Source organism: Ranitomeya variabilis, chromosome 5, assembly GCF_051348905.1.
Source record: "Ranitomeya variabilis isolate aRanVar5 chromosome 5, aRanVar5.hap1, whole genome shotgun sequence".
NCBI classification, from domain to species: Eukaryota; Metazoa; Chordata; class Amphibia; order Anura; family Dendrobatidae; genus Ranitomeya; species Ranitomeya variabilis.
Genome location: NC_135236.1, coordinates 73696324 through 73711720, shown reverse-complemented (window position 1 = coordinate 73711720; position 15397 = coordinate 73696324). Strand labels below are relative to the sequence as shown.

At 47.5% G+C, this 15397-nt stretch overlaps 1 long non-coding RNA gene across 1 annotated transcript; it reads left to right on the top strand.

Annotated features, from left to right (window-relative positions):
- Positions 1-1419: 1419 nt before the first annotated feature.
- Positions 1420-5524, top strand: LOC143773310 (uncharacterized). Its single transcript, XR_013215138.1, has 3 exons — positions 1420-1555; positions 2456-3161; positions 4995-5524. It is a non-coding gene; the product is annotated as an uncharacterized LOC143773310 (long non-coding RNA).
- The last annotated feature ends 9873 nt before the right edge of the window (positions 5525-15397 follow it).

The window sequence follows — 15397 nt, the reverse complement described above, 5'->3', positions numbered from 1 at the left end:
TGTGTGTGTAAACATTATTCTTCAGTACAGTATGTAAAGAAGAGGTTGGACAAGGAAATGACATCACAATTCTTTTTTTTTTGTTATATAATAGATCTTTATTTAGCTTACAAAAACGTATACAAATCCGCATGAAAAAAAACGCATGAAAATCTGCATCAAAAACGCATCAAATCTGGGCGGATTTTCAACTGCGTAATCTGCCAAGAGAGGAAGAATCCGTGCAGAGAATTCCATAGGCAAATCCGCCACGTGTGCACATACCCTAAAGGCTGCAATTTTTCTGCTGCTATTTTTGCACACTTTCCATAGATGTCTGCACCAGACAACGCATTATTAACCTTCTCTGATTATTCTGTTCTTTGCTGTATTCATTCCCCCACTTATTTGATGTTTTTTTTCTGCAGATGTGAAGGAGCATTTTTTATAGTAAAAAAAGCTTTGATTCTGCGCTTAAAAATGCAATAATGTTTTATTTTTGCATGCTTTTTTTTCGAGCTCCACATAGAAGTCTACATAGAAAAATTCAGCAAAACCGCACAGTTCAGCGTCTTTAGATGCACTGAGGGCGGAGGTTTCAGGCCATCACATCCACTTTGCTTGGATATTTAGGCCGTGTTCACATGTAGCATAAATGCTGTGTATTTTCTGCTGCTTTCGTTGCACATAAATTCTGCTGTTTAACTGTACAAGTAAAGTGGATGTGATTTCATGAGAACTGCGCCCCCTGTGGTCTAAAGACGCCGCTGAACTGTGCTGTATTGGTGCTTTTTTTCTCTACTGGTTTCTATGTGGAGCCTAAAAAACACACATGTAAAAAACTGCAGATATTAAGTGCAGAATCAAAGATTTTCTGTAGTATAAACAATTAAAAATGCTGCTTCATATCTGCACCAGAAATGCATCAAATAAGCAGCAAGAATGAAATAACCAGAGATGTCATAGTGATTCCTGTGAATCGATCGCTCATCTATAGTCCCAACCGCTCTGGATACAGTGGACGGTCTCTGATTTGGGCAGCAGCACACCGGCACTGTAGGTGCCAGAGCGTGCAGAAGCAGCAGCTCGCCCACGACTACTGCGCTCAGGCACCTTACAGAAGGTCTGAAAAAGCTCCTTCTATTGGTCTCTGTAGCACCAGAGGAAGAACAGAGGGGAAAAGACAGCATTCTCTACATGTCGCATTATGGAGATGTTCCGCACATTGGGGCAGATTTATCACAACCGTCCACAAGAAAAATCTGCCATCGCAGAGCCGCCTGTAGCTGTTGGGAAAGTTTCCACTTAGTTTTGAATGGTTGCTATAGGAAACAGAGACCGTTTCTACTTATGCCGGGTCACATGACGCTGTGCTGGGAGATGTCCTGTGATGGAATGTTGTGGGTGATGATGTCACAGAGGACATTATGATATATAGAAGGGAGCTCCACCCGCCTGGAGCTCATATCTCATTTTCCATATCTTGGTGCTGAGATACTCCCTGGAGACAATGAAGATTAAAATATTGTTTCTGTGCTGTACCCTATTTTACCCCGTGAATTACCATAGGCTGCCGGTGAGTTCCTTTCTATTATTACAAATGGAGAACGCTTAGAATCAGCAGGGGAAGGGGATGGAGAGGGGTCCTGTAAGAATTTACCTGCTGGAATAAGGGGTTATGGCTTAGGAATTGGAGGTGGGGGGATATAAGTGTGGGGTGACCCCTCTGACTCCCACATTCCTCCTTTGTCCTTGTAGTGATTAATGATTTTGGGGTTGTCCCCCATATTTCACTTTGCAGTCACCAGTAATCTCTCCGCACTGTAATCCTAAATTATAATCTACATTATCCTGTATACAAACACCCGGGAGGGGAGGAGACATCACACCATGTGACCAGATCCCACCCACTTTTATTGCAGTCGTAAAGCGAGCTAGCTGTATTCTAGGTTTTCATGGCAAATGTCAGCCGCTGCTCCCCCTAGTGTCTACAGTATGAAAATATCAAAACTGTTAAAATAATTTTTCATTTTTTATAAACATGAAAAAATATATATATTGATAATTTACATTTTTTCAATTGTTGAAAAAAAATGTTGACACTTTCCATTTAAAAGATCAAAAGATGTTGTGCTTCCTGTGCCACTGCAATCAATCACAGGGCAGATTACATTTTCTAACCTGCTCTTCAAAAATAAAAGCTGCCCCGTAATTGGTCACTATGGCTTTCTTTTAGATATTTGTTTTCGGGTCCAAAGTATCAGACAGTGACATGATGGATAGAACTTTGTAATGATGTCACGGATGGCATTGTGATGTCAACCATGGGTAAATTAGGAAGCTCCGCCCACATGTTTCTTATGTTTCATTGGCCAAAGCTTGGTGCAGAGAGACCACTGGAAATGAGTATCATCCTATCATTTCTGTGCTTTATAAATATGCAAGACTCTATTCAAGTTTTTTTTTTTAACTACAGGACGACCCACTACCAGTGGTTCCCATGAAAAGCACCTATGATGATGACAACAAACTTCCTCTTTGGATCTTCCATGCCGCAGTCTTTGTTGCAGGGATGACACTACTGACTGTTCTAGAGTATTTGGCATTCAGGCTTGTCCTAAGCAAGCAGTCAAAATCTGGACCTGGTGAAGCAATTATAAAACCAACTCCTGAGAACAAAACCATTTTGGAGGAACAAAGTGCTTTTAAGCAGCTGATTTGCATCCCTCAGATTCAGGAGGAAGAATCCAGGAGGACACCTGTCCTGACCAACGGCAAATGTTCTGGTCCATCCATAGCTCCTGCACCGCAGGATGCGAAAAAGGTTCCTAGAAGCAACTATAAAGTGGGGTTCAGTAAAATTGTCTGGGTCAGACCTATACCTCACAACAACAGAGGAAGAAAGGCTCGAGCTTCCACAGAGCATAAAGAGAGGATTCTGATTGTTCAGCGAAACCAACAACCCAGAAGTCCAGAACCTAGAGTGCCTGAACCCAGAGAACCAGAACCTATAATGCCAGAAGCTAGCATGTCAGAACCTATAAAGCCAGAGCCTAGAATGCCTACAAAACCTCAACGCAAAATCAAGAGGAGGAGATTTTTCCTTAGATGTCTTAGAGGCGAGGAAAATTGAGGAGAAAGCAACTGCTTGAACTTTCTCATTGCTCGTGTCTACATGACAGGTTAGTCCAATACATGCTGTCTGGTGGGCACCATCTTGCTACCTACAATGGGGCATTGCACCTGAAATCTAATGGATATTTCTTCCCACATTTGCACTTTAGCACCTTATTATATGGCGCACCTATATACGCTTTAACTATCACTACCTAGTATGTGCTCCTGATGATCCAATTTTAGGGAAACGTGTCGAGTTTGGCATACTATGTACCTGAGTTTGGTGTACTATACAGTTGTTGGTAAAATCTATTTCTGATATATCAATGCTGGTGCAGCGCCCCAGAGACCTGGTCGTTGCAGTAACATCGCTCTGCCACTAAGGGGAGTGATGGTACGTCCGATTGCACTAAAGGAGTTCACCTGACCAGGTATCACAACCACACATTACACCTCACACTCCGGCCGCCAGGGGGAGCAAAAGGGCCCTATTTACTAGGCCACACAGTTTGGGTAAAACTGGGGGTCGGACAGAAAGTTAGAGAGAAAGTAGCTGGGGAGAGCTCGAGAGAGGACCTGTCAGGGGTGGGATCCTGGCAGAGCCCTAGAAAAAGGACAATTTGTTACGGGGCCGTGCCTGTGCTTTACAGCGGCAGACTCCTAAGAAAGGACAAGAAGCGAGGGTTATTGAGGAGGAGTGAGAAACGGGAATACAGCAAAGAGGCGACAGAATCAGAAGTAGCCGTGTCTCCAGATCAGCAACATCCTTCTGAGGCGCGTAGCCGGTGGCCGGAACGCCAATAAAGTAAGAGACTTTAAGCATTACTTCAAACCACAGCCGGACAGTCAATTATAGGTTGGCTGTCTCACCCAAAACCACCTAAGCAGACAACGGACGCAATTGTGGGAGAGGGGCGACTCTAGGGTCCCGGAAGAACTCCAGGCCTACCCCGTCATACGGGTGCGTCCTAGCCATATCATCTGGGGGACGGAGAGAGAGAACATCAGAAACAGACACAACAGTTGTGAGGACTATCCCGTGGTGCTCAGCAGGGAAGTACTACAACACACAGGCGCTAGAAGGTAGACACTGATTTCCACCTGTGAAGGGAACTCTGGATGTGCCTTCGGACTGGCCGGTCTCAGCCAGCCCTGGTAGCAGTGCTCTGGATTGCGGATCCTGAAGCCTACAGTAAAGAGGTAAAGAGACTGCAACCCTGTGTCCTCGTTATTTCATCGCACCACGCACCACCACTTTTAATTGGACGCCCCTTAGCAGGGTCACGGACTGGGTCAGGCCACCGTGACAACCCCAAGACTGAGAAAGAGAGGCCCGGTACCGAGTGCCCCGCGGCCCTGCGTCTGGGGGCGCTCCACTGGCATCTATAATCTACTAGATATTATTATGTCTCTGTTGGGATGCCCCATGCCAATTGTTGATAACTGACTCTGGATATTGTCCTCTGTTTCTTATTTAATATGGTTCTAGGTAGATATGAAGAGAGCTGTGCTGTTGGTAGTGATTTTTCTACTGATTTGGATGTTGTATTTTTATTAGCTTTACATCTATCCCTATATATAGTACCGATATCAACCATCTAGGGATCCTATTTATTACAGAGCTAGCAAATTTGTGCTTGTAGGGTCTAACAGGGCCCATTATGGTGAGCGTTTGAGGAAAGGGGGTCAAAGTTTAGTCTTTTAGGGTACCAACCTCCGAGGCAAGGTAGAACCAATGACACCCCTTTACTGATATTTACTGCTTATATTATTTAGTTTAGGATATTGGGTAGATGAACACACAGTTTTTTTAGTCATTATTTTAAACCTCAACTTTGACAATATTTTTAAGAATATCAATAATAAATCGGTGATTTTTTTCTATTCTTTACTATCAGGAAACTCGAAGATCACATCTTACGGAAGTCGAGAAGCCTGAACGCTGGAGGGTGATGACCTGTTGATGGCCTATAGCCAGAGGATCATTACCTGTTGATGTTACAGAGCCGAAGGGTCATTCCTTTAGTGATGGCCCACAGAAAGAGAGAAGACCTATCGATGGCACACAGCCGGAGGGTGACGATCTGTTGATGGCCATAGCCAGAGGGTTATTACCTGTTGATGGCGCATAGCCGGAGGGTCATTACCTGTGAATGGCACACAGCCAGAGGGTCACTACCTGTTGATGGCCCACAGCCGTATAGAGGATTATTACCTGCTGGTGGCACATAGCCGTGCAGAGGATAAGATCTTTTGATGGCACACAGCCGGGTCCCTTCCTAATAACAAGGAACCCTGGGGAATACAGGTCATCCTGAACCCCCATTGATTTTATACTTGATCCAACTCACCCTATACCATCATGGCGGAAACTTGCACACTGTGAAGTTGGACTTTCTTTTGTAATAACAGCAGATTAATAAACATCACAAAGCTGTAAAAGTATTGAGTCATGTATTATAAAGAAATACAGTATAAAGTATAATATATATTCAGAGAGGGCACATAAGATGACTAACTATAGAGAGCACGTTATCACCTGATTTATACTGTATATTCTACATGGCACTATTACACTAAATACACCACAACCACCAGGGGCCTGATCCAGAGGCCACAAAAAAATTCTTCTGTTCCTGGTGTCATACAGTAGGAGACCTGACTTTCGAATAGCGTGCAGCATCTAGTGTGTTATAGAGGCCTTTTCCAGAGGCCACCAAAAAACTATTGTGTTCCTAACGTCATACAGTAGGGGACATCAGACTTTCAACTGTTTGTAGCACATTTTCTTTGTCATACAGGCCTCACCCACACTCAAACAATTATTTCTTCTGTGACTAACATGATACAGCACGCCATATTTCACCTTGGAATTTACTGTTGCTGAAATTCAGCTGATTTCAGAGGTGGTGCAGAGTTTATAATCTAATTTTTTTGTTGCTAATACTGTGCTTCTACCACACTATCTGAGCAACATGACTTGGAAAAAGCGAGGCCGTGGTGGAAGGGGAATTAGGCTTGGTGTTCAAGGTGTACGTGGTAATGTTTGTGAAAGCACTAGTGAAGTAACGTCTTGTCCTATGCAAAGACAGCTGACAACTTCTGTTACTCGATGGGCTACTCCACTACCTTTCTATGACAGATGATGAGGCCCAGAAAGAGCATGTGCTCGAGTGAATGGCAAGCGTAGCTTCAAGTGGCCTCTCCTCCTCTTCCTTCACCTCAACATCACACTAAGTACAGGTGGCACCCAAATTCCCCTCGCTTCCCCCTGCATCCCAACTCTCCAACTGTACAACTCACTGTACGGAACCACAGATGGTTGAGTCTGAAGAGCTATTCACACATTCACATGGTCATCAGAAGTGTACTCAAATACTTCACAAAGTCAATAGGAGGAAATCTGCACCAATGCCCAAATTTTCTTTTTACTTGGATCCGGTGCAGGACGAAGTAGGGTCCGAACAGCATCCTGACCCTCATCATCAGACGTTAATCCCTTGGGAGGGAGGTAATCCTGATGAGGCTCAGATATCTAAGGCTCACATGAACTGTACTGTGCTGTCAGAGCAGGAAGAGGAGGAGGGTGACTCCAAGGGCAAGGAATGTGATAACACACGGGATGATGATGATCAGGTGTTAGATCCCAGTTGGCGTGAACATATAGGAACACAGCTGAGTAGGTCATCTGAGGAGAAAGATGAGGTTACATTGCGCTGTACATCACAGACACGTAGTGATCCAGCCACAACGAGCAATGCATCCTCAGCCACAACTGTGGCTGTGACCAGCAGCGTCTGTGGGTCTGCAGCTCGCAGGGGTGGCAGGGGTTGGTTAGCCTGGGCTTTTTTTACACTGCAAAGGATGAGACAACTCATGTAATCTGCCAACTTTGAAAAAAAAACTGCGTTGAGGTAAAAAGTGTAATAATTTGACTACTACATGTATGAACTTTCACATGCGCAATCAACATGCGTTACTGTGGGAATCCCACTGTGCAGACCTCAACAACCATCAGCCGCACCATCAATTGCATCTGCTGCTTCTTCCTCCCCTGTTACCGTGCCAACTATTGAGACGCAGGTCTTCGACCGCAGAACCTCTGGTTCTTTACCTGCTCCGTCACGCTGACTGAGAGCCTTCCGTCAGCTGTAACAGAAGCAGACATACCTGCTGTTTTTGACCGATTTCAGAGAACGAGCACACCACAATTTTCTCAATCCACAGTAACATCTCCACCTGCACCTCTCTCACGGCCCAGCAATTTGTCTGATTCATCGTACTCCGCCCTCTCTCAGCCCACGGTTCCGCAGTTGTGGTCACATAAAATATTGCTTCCTCCTATGTATGACAAAGCTAAGAGGTTCAACTCCACCATCTCCAATCTGTTGGCCATGGAAATGCTGCTTTTCCACCTGGTAGATACAGACAGTTTGCGAAAGCTGATAGCCGTCGCAGTCCCTCAGTACCAATTGCCCAGTTGCCATTACTTTTCTAAGAAAGCTGTACCTGCACTACACCAGCATATACTGTAGTGAAATTGATGCCACTTTTGTGGTGTCTGCCAGTAATTTTTGGAAATGTGAACACTCCAGGTTGGGTGTCCATCTGCTGTTTTGGGTGTAGTGAAAGACCTGTCTGTCCCTATTATACTATTTCTACTGTGATGAAATTGATGCCACTTTTGAGGTGTCTGCCATTATTTTTTGGAAATGTGAACACTCCTGGTTGGGTGTCCATCTGCTGGATTAGGTGTAGTGAAAGTGAAATCTGTCGGCCCTATTATACTATCTATACTGTGGTGAAATTGATGCCACTTCCGTTGTGTAAGGCCCTCATTTGTTTAAATGTGAACACTCATGGTTGGGTGTCCATCTGCTGGAATGGGTGTAGTGGAAGACCTGTCAGTCCCTATTATACTATCTATACTGTGGTGAACTTGATGCCACTTGGTATTGTCTGCCAATAATTTTTGGAAATGTCAACACTCCTGGTTGGGTCTTCTTTATGCATGTTACCTGTAGCAGTAGGCCTCTGAGACCCTCAGGCCTCCACTGCCTTGGACTCAACTACCCGTGTTACTATCCTAAAATTTTTCTGACAATGGTAGTCTACAAAACTGATATTTATGCCACCTGAGTGTGGCTCAGTATGAAAGCAGGTAGATGTCTTGCATGTGGTATCAGGGCTCCCAGCAAAGGAGGCCTACACCAAACCCCCACCCACCTCGTCTTACTGTGACGTTCAGCTGAAAGCTGAAAATGCTGGCCCAGACCCAATACCTCATGCCTGGCTGATTGCTGCACTGCCATGCTGCAATTTGTACTGTGGGTGAATTGAGGCCACTTTCCTGGTGTCTATCCCTCATTTGATGTGTTTTGCCAGCATTTGGGGCCATTATAAGGTGTTGTGCATGTGCAGCGCCCCCAATGCCGCAGGGCCGAGGGGTACCCGGTAAGGGGCCTCTGAGTCTCTGCTCTGGGGTTGTCACGGTGGTTAGACCCGGTCCGTGACCCTGCTGAGGGGCGCCCAATGATAGGTGTGGAAGGTGGTGGTAGTGCGGTGAAGTGCCGGTCGCAGTAAATAACGAGGACACCAGGTTGCAGTCTCTTTACCTCTTTACTGAAGGCTTCAGGATCCTCAGTCTGGGATATGGTTAACCGGGCTGCGCAAGTCCGGCCGGTCCGATGGCACCTCCAGAGTTCCCTTTGCAGGTGGAAATCTGTGCCTACCTTCTAGCGCTTGTGTGTTGCGGTCCTCCCCTGCTGTGCTTACGGGATAGTCCCCACAACTGTTGTGTCTGTTTCTCGTGTTCCCTCACAACTCGATTCTGATGTTCTTCTTCGTCCCCCAGATGATATGGCTAGGACGCACCCGTATGACGGGTAGGCTCAGAGCTCTTCCTGGACCCCAGTGTCGCCCTTCTCCAAATGTCTTCGTAGGTGATTTGAGTGAGACAGCCCGCCTATAACTGACTGTCCTGCCGTAGGTTTGAAGTTAGGCCTGGAGCTCTATACTTCCTCGGCGTTCCGGCCACCGGGTACGCGCCTCAGTAGGATGTTGCCTCGTCTTACAGCACGACTCCTACTGGTGTTTCTCCTTGTTGCATTGATCTCGTTTCTCACTCAGCACAATAAACCTCGCTTCTTGTCCTTTCTTAGGGCACCGCCGCTATCTCGTGCAGGCACGGTCCCGTAACGTTCTCTCTGTTCGCTAGGCCTCTGTCAGGATCCCACCCCTGACAGGGACCCCCCCTGAGTCTCTCCCCGCAACACCCTCTGCCACAGGATGTTGCCTGTTCGATTCCCAGTCAGCTTCTCTCTAACTTCCTCTCTAACCCCCAGTTTTACCAGATTGTGAGGAGTGGCCTAATACATAGTGCCCTTAGCTCTCCCTAGAGGCCAGACTGTGAAGTGTATTGGTGTCTGTGATACCTGGTCAGGTGAACTCCATCAGTGCCATCAGACGTACCAAAGCCCCCTTTAGCAGCGGGGCATCAATACTGCAACGACCAGGACTCTGGGGCGCTGCACTCCCCCCCGGTTAAATCCAGTACTCCTGGACTGGGAAGAAAACAACAATACATGTCAGCAAAAAGACATACAATTTTGGAAATGCAATAACAATAAGTAAATTTGAACAGAGCTTCCCTTTATGGGAGGTGAGGACACTTGAACGTTACAAACATGGTTAAATACTTTAAATAACATATTATAAATAACTTTTCTTACCCAACCGGGTATTCTACTTAGTGCAAATTTTTTGAACAATAATTTAACATTGCCTTTAAGGACGTACACACTGAATCCACTAAAGACCTTCTTATAAAAACATTATACGGCTAATCAACTCTCTTCATTTTCCATCTTTACATCTGCAGGACCGCCTGTCTATCTGCCCCAGGCCTACTGCCTCTCGTTCTATTACAGGACCGCCCCTTTCTGCCCGGGCCTACTGCCTTTCTGCTGCTATACACAGTATAGGACGTATCACCCATCTCTCAGTTCAGGATCACCGAGCCATCTCTGTATGGCTCCTAGGAGGACTCACCGATTAACCCCATCTGGGTTCACTTCCTGTCCTCATCCTTCTAGCAACATCATTAAACATTTCTCACAATTAACTAACTCACTACATATAACTTTTTATACGTAAGCATTATTAGTACTTTCTTTTAAAGCTATCGATGAGCGTTCCCTTTAAAAGGGAACCAAGTCTCTATGAGGTAGTGCAACTTCTCAAGCTGCAAGTCCGTACGTAGCAAGGACTCCGGTACTGCTTCCAGGAACAGTTTCTTCGCAAAGAGTCCTTTCTTTTATAAAACCAGTAGAGGGCACCTTTAAGAAGGTGCAAACTATTTACAAGGAGTTTGTAATCATGCAGTGTTCATGATCCAGCAGTTCTTTCAATAATAATAAAACAGGAAACAAACACAAAAAGCAGAAGAAGGGATCCCGGGTAAACAAAGGGATCCCTTTAAGAGTTACCCTAATCGGGTTGCAGCAGCAAGAGGACAAACAGTTAACTATTTACATTCTATAAGGCATCTAGAGCTCATAGTAGGTTGCAAGACATCAGCCGATAGTGAACACCTCCTGGCCGTTCAGGCTTCGGCTCCTGGTCCGTGGCTGATGTAGTGTCAGTGCCAATGGTTGGCCTCTCGGGTGCAGTCAGGTCACCCGGTGTCTGGATTTGAAGGCTAACCCTGGCTGCAAGCTCGGTAGCCGCAACAAGGCGTACAGTGGCGATAGTAACAAGATCTGTCAAGTCCGGTTCAATCATGGCTGAGGCAACAGGTGACACCCCCTCAGGCCCACATCGTTGGACGTTGCGAGCACACCATCCTTGTGCACTCCGGTGGCGGGTGTAGGTCACTTGATCCCCCCTTTGCAATAATGGGTCACCATATCGGTTGCGGAAAGGAGTCTTCACATCATGACTAGTAACGAAGACGTCAGTCGGTAGTCCCTGCTTTGGGTGAAAGGCCAACACAGTTCCCCGCTTTACCACGTCTTTCCCCGCTTTACCACGTCTTTCCTGCCATGCGCAGGCTTTGGGTGTTTCACTTTTGGCGCGTCAGTTTGTTCTGTCTCTTTTCGGTTTTTCCAATGTAAGATCAGGCATTGTTTATATTGTTCTCAAGTGAGCACAGCAAGGGTGAGGCCTTCCTCCCAAGCTCCATCTGGCCCGGTCCAGGGGGTGTCCCACTGGAGGATCACCCCTCCTGGGCTCACATCTATGGGCTCCCCCATCGTGGTCGGTAGTGGAGGTACCAGCTTCCCCATCGTGTCGGGGGTTAGCACCATCAGCTCCGCCGAGAGGAAACGGTTATTGTTGGGGTGAGGAGCGGTCGCGGGAGCGATCAGGGGAGCAGAATCGGCCGAGGGAGTAGGGGCGTCTTCCATACCTGTGCCTGATGTGATTCCACCGATGTCGATCCGTTCCGCTGACAAGGACACTGGAATCGGCGGCAGCCCGGACCGCGGTTCCACCAAGGTGGCCTCTCGATGTGGCTCCGCTCTCCAGGGCTCCATGGTCGGGATTGGTAAGCTCGGCTCCTTCGCCGGTGGCTCCAAGGAGTTCAGATCCTCCAGCTGCGGTGGATGCGAGTCCATCTCTGGTGGGTGAGGGCAGGCCGGAATCACTTCGCCGTTGCTCGGGCACTTGTTGCTCATCCTCGCTGTCTGGCATTCGGCGGCAGCGCATGCACCTGGCTCCACCATTTCTCCGGGGTCGAGCTCCCTCTTCACCTCATTCCCGCCGTTGCAAATCAGGGGGCGGTTCTCCTCTGCCGCTGGGCAGGTCGTCATCTCGCAGCAGAAGTCGGAGGGGGCGGTTGCTGCTTTTGGCGCCGCTTTGGTAGTCTCCTCCCATGGCACGCCCTTCTTCCTCTGCGCTCCCTGTGGCGCTGCAATGGCGGCGGGTTTTGGCGGGAACTTTTGGGCGGCAAGTGGCAGTACACAGTCTTTGCAATAAGTCACAGTCCAAGCACAATAAATCACAGTTCCAAGGCACACATGACCCGATTCTTCAGGCTTAAGTAGATCCTGTTCGTGACGCCAAGTTGCAGCGCCCCCACTGCCGCAGGGCCGAGGGGTACCCGGTACCGGGCCTCTGAGTCTCTGCTCTGGGGTTGTCACGGTGGCTAGACCCGGTCCGTGACCCTGCTGAGGGGCGCCCAATGATAGGTGTGGAAGGTGGTGGTAGTGCGGTGAAGTGCCGGTCGCAGTAAATAACGAGGACACCAGGTTGCAGTCTCTTTACCTCTTTACTGAAGGCTTCAGGATCCTCAGTCTGGGATATGGTTAACCGGGCTGCGCAAGTCCGGCCGGTCCGATGGCACCTCCAGAGTTCCCTTTGCAGGTGGAAATCTGTGCCTACCTTCTAGCGCTTGTGTGTTGCGGTCCTCCCCTGCTGTGCTTACGGGATAGTCCCCACAACTGTTGTGTCTGTTTCTCGTGTTCCCTCACAACTCGATTCTGATGTTCTTCTTCGTCCCCCAGATGATATGGCTAGGACGCACCCGTATGACGGGTAAGCTCAGAGCTCTTCCTGGACCCTAGTGTCGCCCTTCTCCAAATATTGCCCCCTATGTCTTCGTAGGTGATTTGAGTGAGACAGCCCGCCTATAACTGACTGTCCTGCCGTAGGTTTGAAGTTAGGCCTGGAGCTCTATACTTCCTCGGCGTTCCGGCCACCGGTTACGCGCCTCAGTAGGATGTTGCCTCGTCTTACAGCACGACTCCTACTGGTGTTTCTCCTTGTTGCGTTGGTCTCGTTTCTCACTCAGCACAATAAACCTCGCTTCTTGTCCTTTCTTAGGGCACTGCCGCTATCTCGTGCAGGCGCGGTCCCGTAACGTTCTCTCTGTTCGCTAGGCCTCTGTCAGGATCCCACCCCTGACAGGGACCCCCCTGAGTCTCTCCCCGCAACACCCTCTGCCACAGGATGTTGCCTGTTCGATTCCCAGCCAGCTTCTCTCTAACTTCCTCTCTAACCCCCAGTTTTACCAGATTGTGAGGAGTGGCCTAATACATAGTGCCCTTAGCTCCCCCTAGAGGCCAGACTGTGAAGTGTATTGGTGTCTGTGATACCTGGTCAGGTGAACTCCTTCAGTGCCATCAGACGTACCAAAGCCCCCTTTAGCAGCGGGGCATCAGTACTGCAACGACCAGGACGCTGGGGCGCTGCACATGCATTTGTTTTTGCCTCCCATTGACATGAATGGTGTTCAATTATATTTGGCAAACATTTGACTAATTAATTGGCTATTGCAAATTCGGGGAACGTTACCAAGCCGAACATTGAAATATTCGCTCATCTCCAGTTGGGAACAGATGGGGATGGTGCTGGAAATGTGAGAAGTCAGATGTGTCTTTGTTGTAATCTCTGCAGATGAGTGTTGGCTGAAGAAGTCGTCATGTCGGTCTGGGCCAGATGAAAAATTCTGGAAAAGTGAATGACTCCATCAGAAAGAACGTTATCTGTAAGTCCCTATCTATAACTGTACTGTAATCTCTTATATGTTCTGCAGGACTGGTATCTACCACTGACCATATGGTGGTAATATCGGTGTTGGTCTTTGTTTAGAGATTGTTTTCTGTGACAGCGCTCTCATCTGCTGTGATTCTCATACATCAACTATCAGGGTGCGTCACCATAGTTGTAATCAGAGTTACCAGTTAGGGGTCCACTTAGATGTTTCACCCCCACCTAAGATGAACCTGTAGCTACACCTCTGATTCAAATATTTGCCCACAACAGAGGCTAAACTTACCAGCCCATAGTTTTTAAGTGTGTTCGCCTGATTCATCATCAGCGACTTATTAAAACCGTCTCAAAATACGGCTCAAATGTTCCCCGGTCTCCCCTTGGAGTGATTTTATCTACGCAACTTTTGTCATAGACATTACACCCTTTGAGCAACTGTCTGGCATCTCTCCTCAGATGCGTTCACTAATTATTTTTTTTGTGGTAAACACTTAGACTTTGGTGAGTCTGAATCAGCTTTTCTCCCATGGAAATATCTATTGTTGGTGATCCATGAGGTTAAAATTATTCCACCTACAATATTCTTAGGCCGGAGAGGCACTGGTGTATCACATTGGATGCGATATGCTAATGACCCTCAGCTCCTGCTCTGCTGCTACCGTGAGTCAAGTGTCAGTGCTCTGTGCTCCGATCCTCCCGCATGAGAGAATTGCAGCACAGCTGCGGAGAAGATGGAGAAACCAATTTCTGCATCTCCTCCATTGTCGGCTTCCACAGAAATCGCACTGCACTCAGGTGATATCCGAGTGCAGTGAAATGTTTCACATGCACCCATAGATTTATGTGACTGTGTGTGATCCGAATTCACCATGAAATCGCAGAATGCTGCATTTTTTGTTTCTGAAAAAAACCACGAAACTTGAGCTTAAGGCTACTTTCACACTAGCGTCGTGCACTGCACGTCGCAATGCGACGTTGCAGCGCACCGACGCATACTGTGGAAGCGCCACACAACAGGGGCAGCGGATGCTGTTTTCCCACGCATCCGCTGCCCCATTCTGAGCTCCGGAGAGGAGGGGGCGGAGTTCCGGCCACGCATGCGCGGTTGGAAATGCTGCACACGACGCACCAAAAAACGTTACATGCAACGTTTTTTGGTGGCGACGGTCCAACGCAACACGACGCAACCATCGCACGACGGTTGCGACGTGTGGCAATGCGTCGCACTGCGTCGCTAATAAAAGTCTATGGAGAAAAAACGCATCCTGCAAGCAATTTTGCAGGATGAGTTTTTTCTGCAAAACGACGCATAGCGACGTGCAGTGCACGACGCTAGTGTGAAAGAGGCCTTACTTGAGTTGGTACACATGCAGAAGTCAAACGCATGTTGACATTGGCCATAAAACATTAAAACCTACAAGAGAAAAAGTAAGCAAAAACCCTGATGTAACTGAGTAAAAAAGCAAAAGTGCATTTAAATAACACAGAGTTTTTAGTAATACTGTTTTTGATTAAAAAAAATAGCACAAAAGCCATCCCACCTCGTCAAGGTAAGTCTGATAGGGACGGTCCTACACTGTCTAATATTAAAACCTTACCATATGTCAATGTTGACCTCAGTGTGAATAAGGACAGACAAAAGGACTGAGCCCAACCAGGAACACCAGACTGGGGCAGACTAAGGGTACCGTCACACAGTGCCATTTTCATCGCTACGACGGCACGATTCGTGACGTTGCAGCGTCGTATGATTATCGCTCCAGCGTCGTAGACTGCGGTCACACGTTGCAATACACGGCGCTGGAGCGAT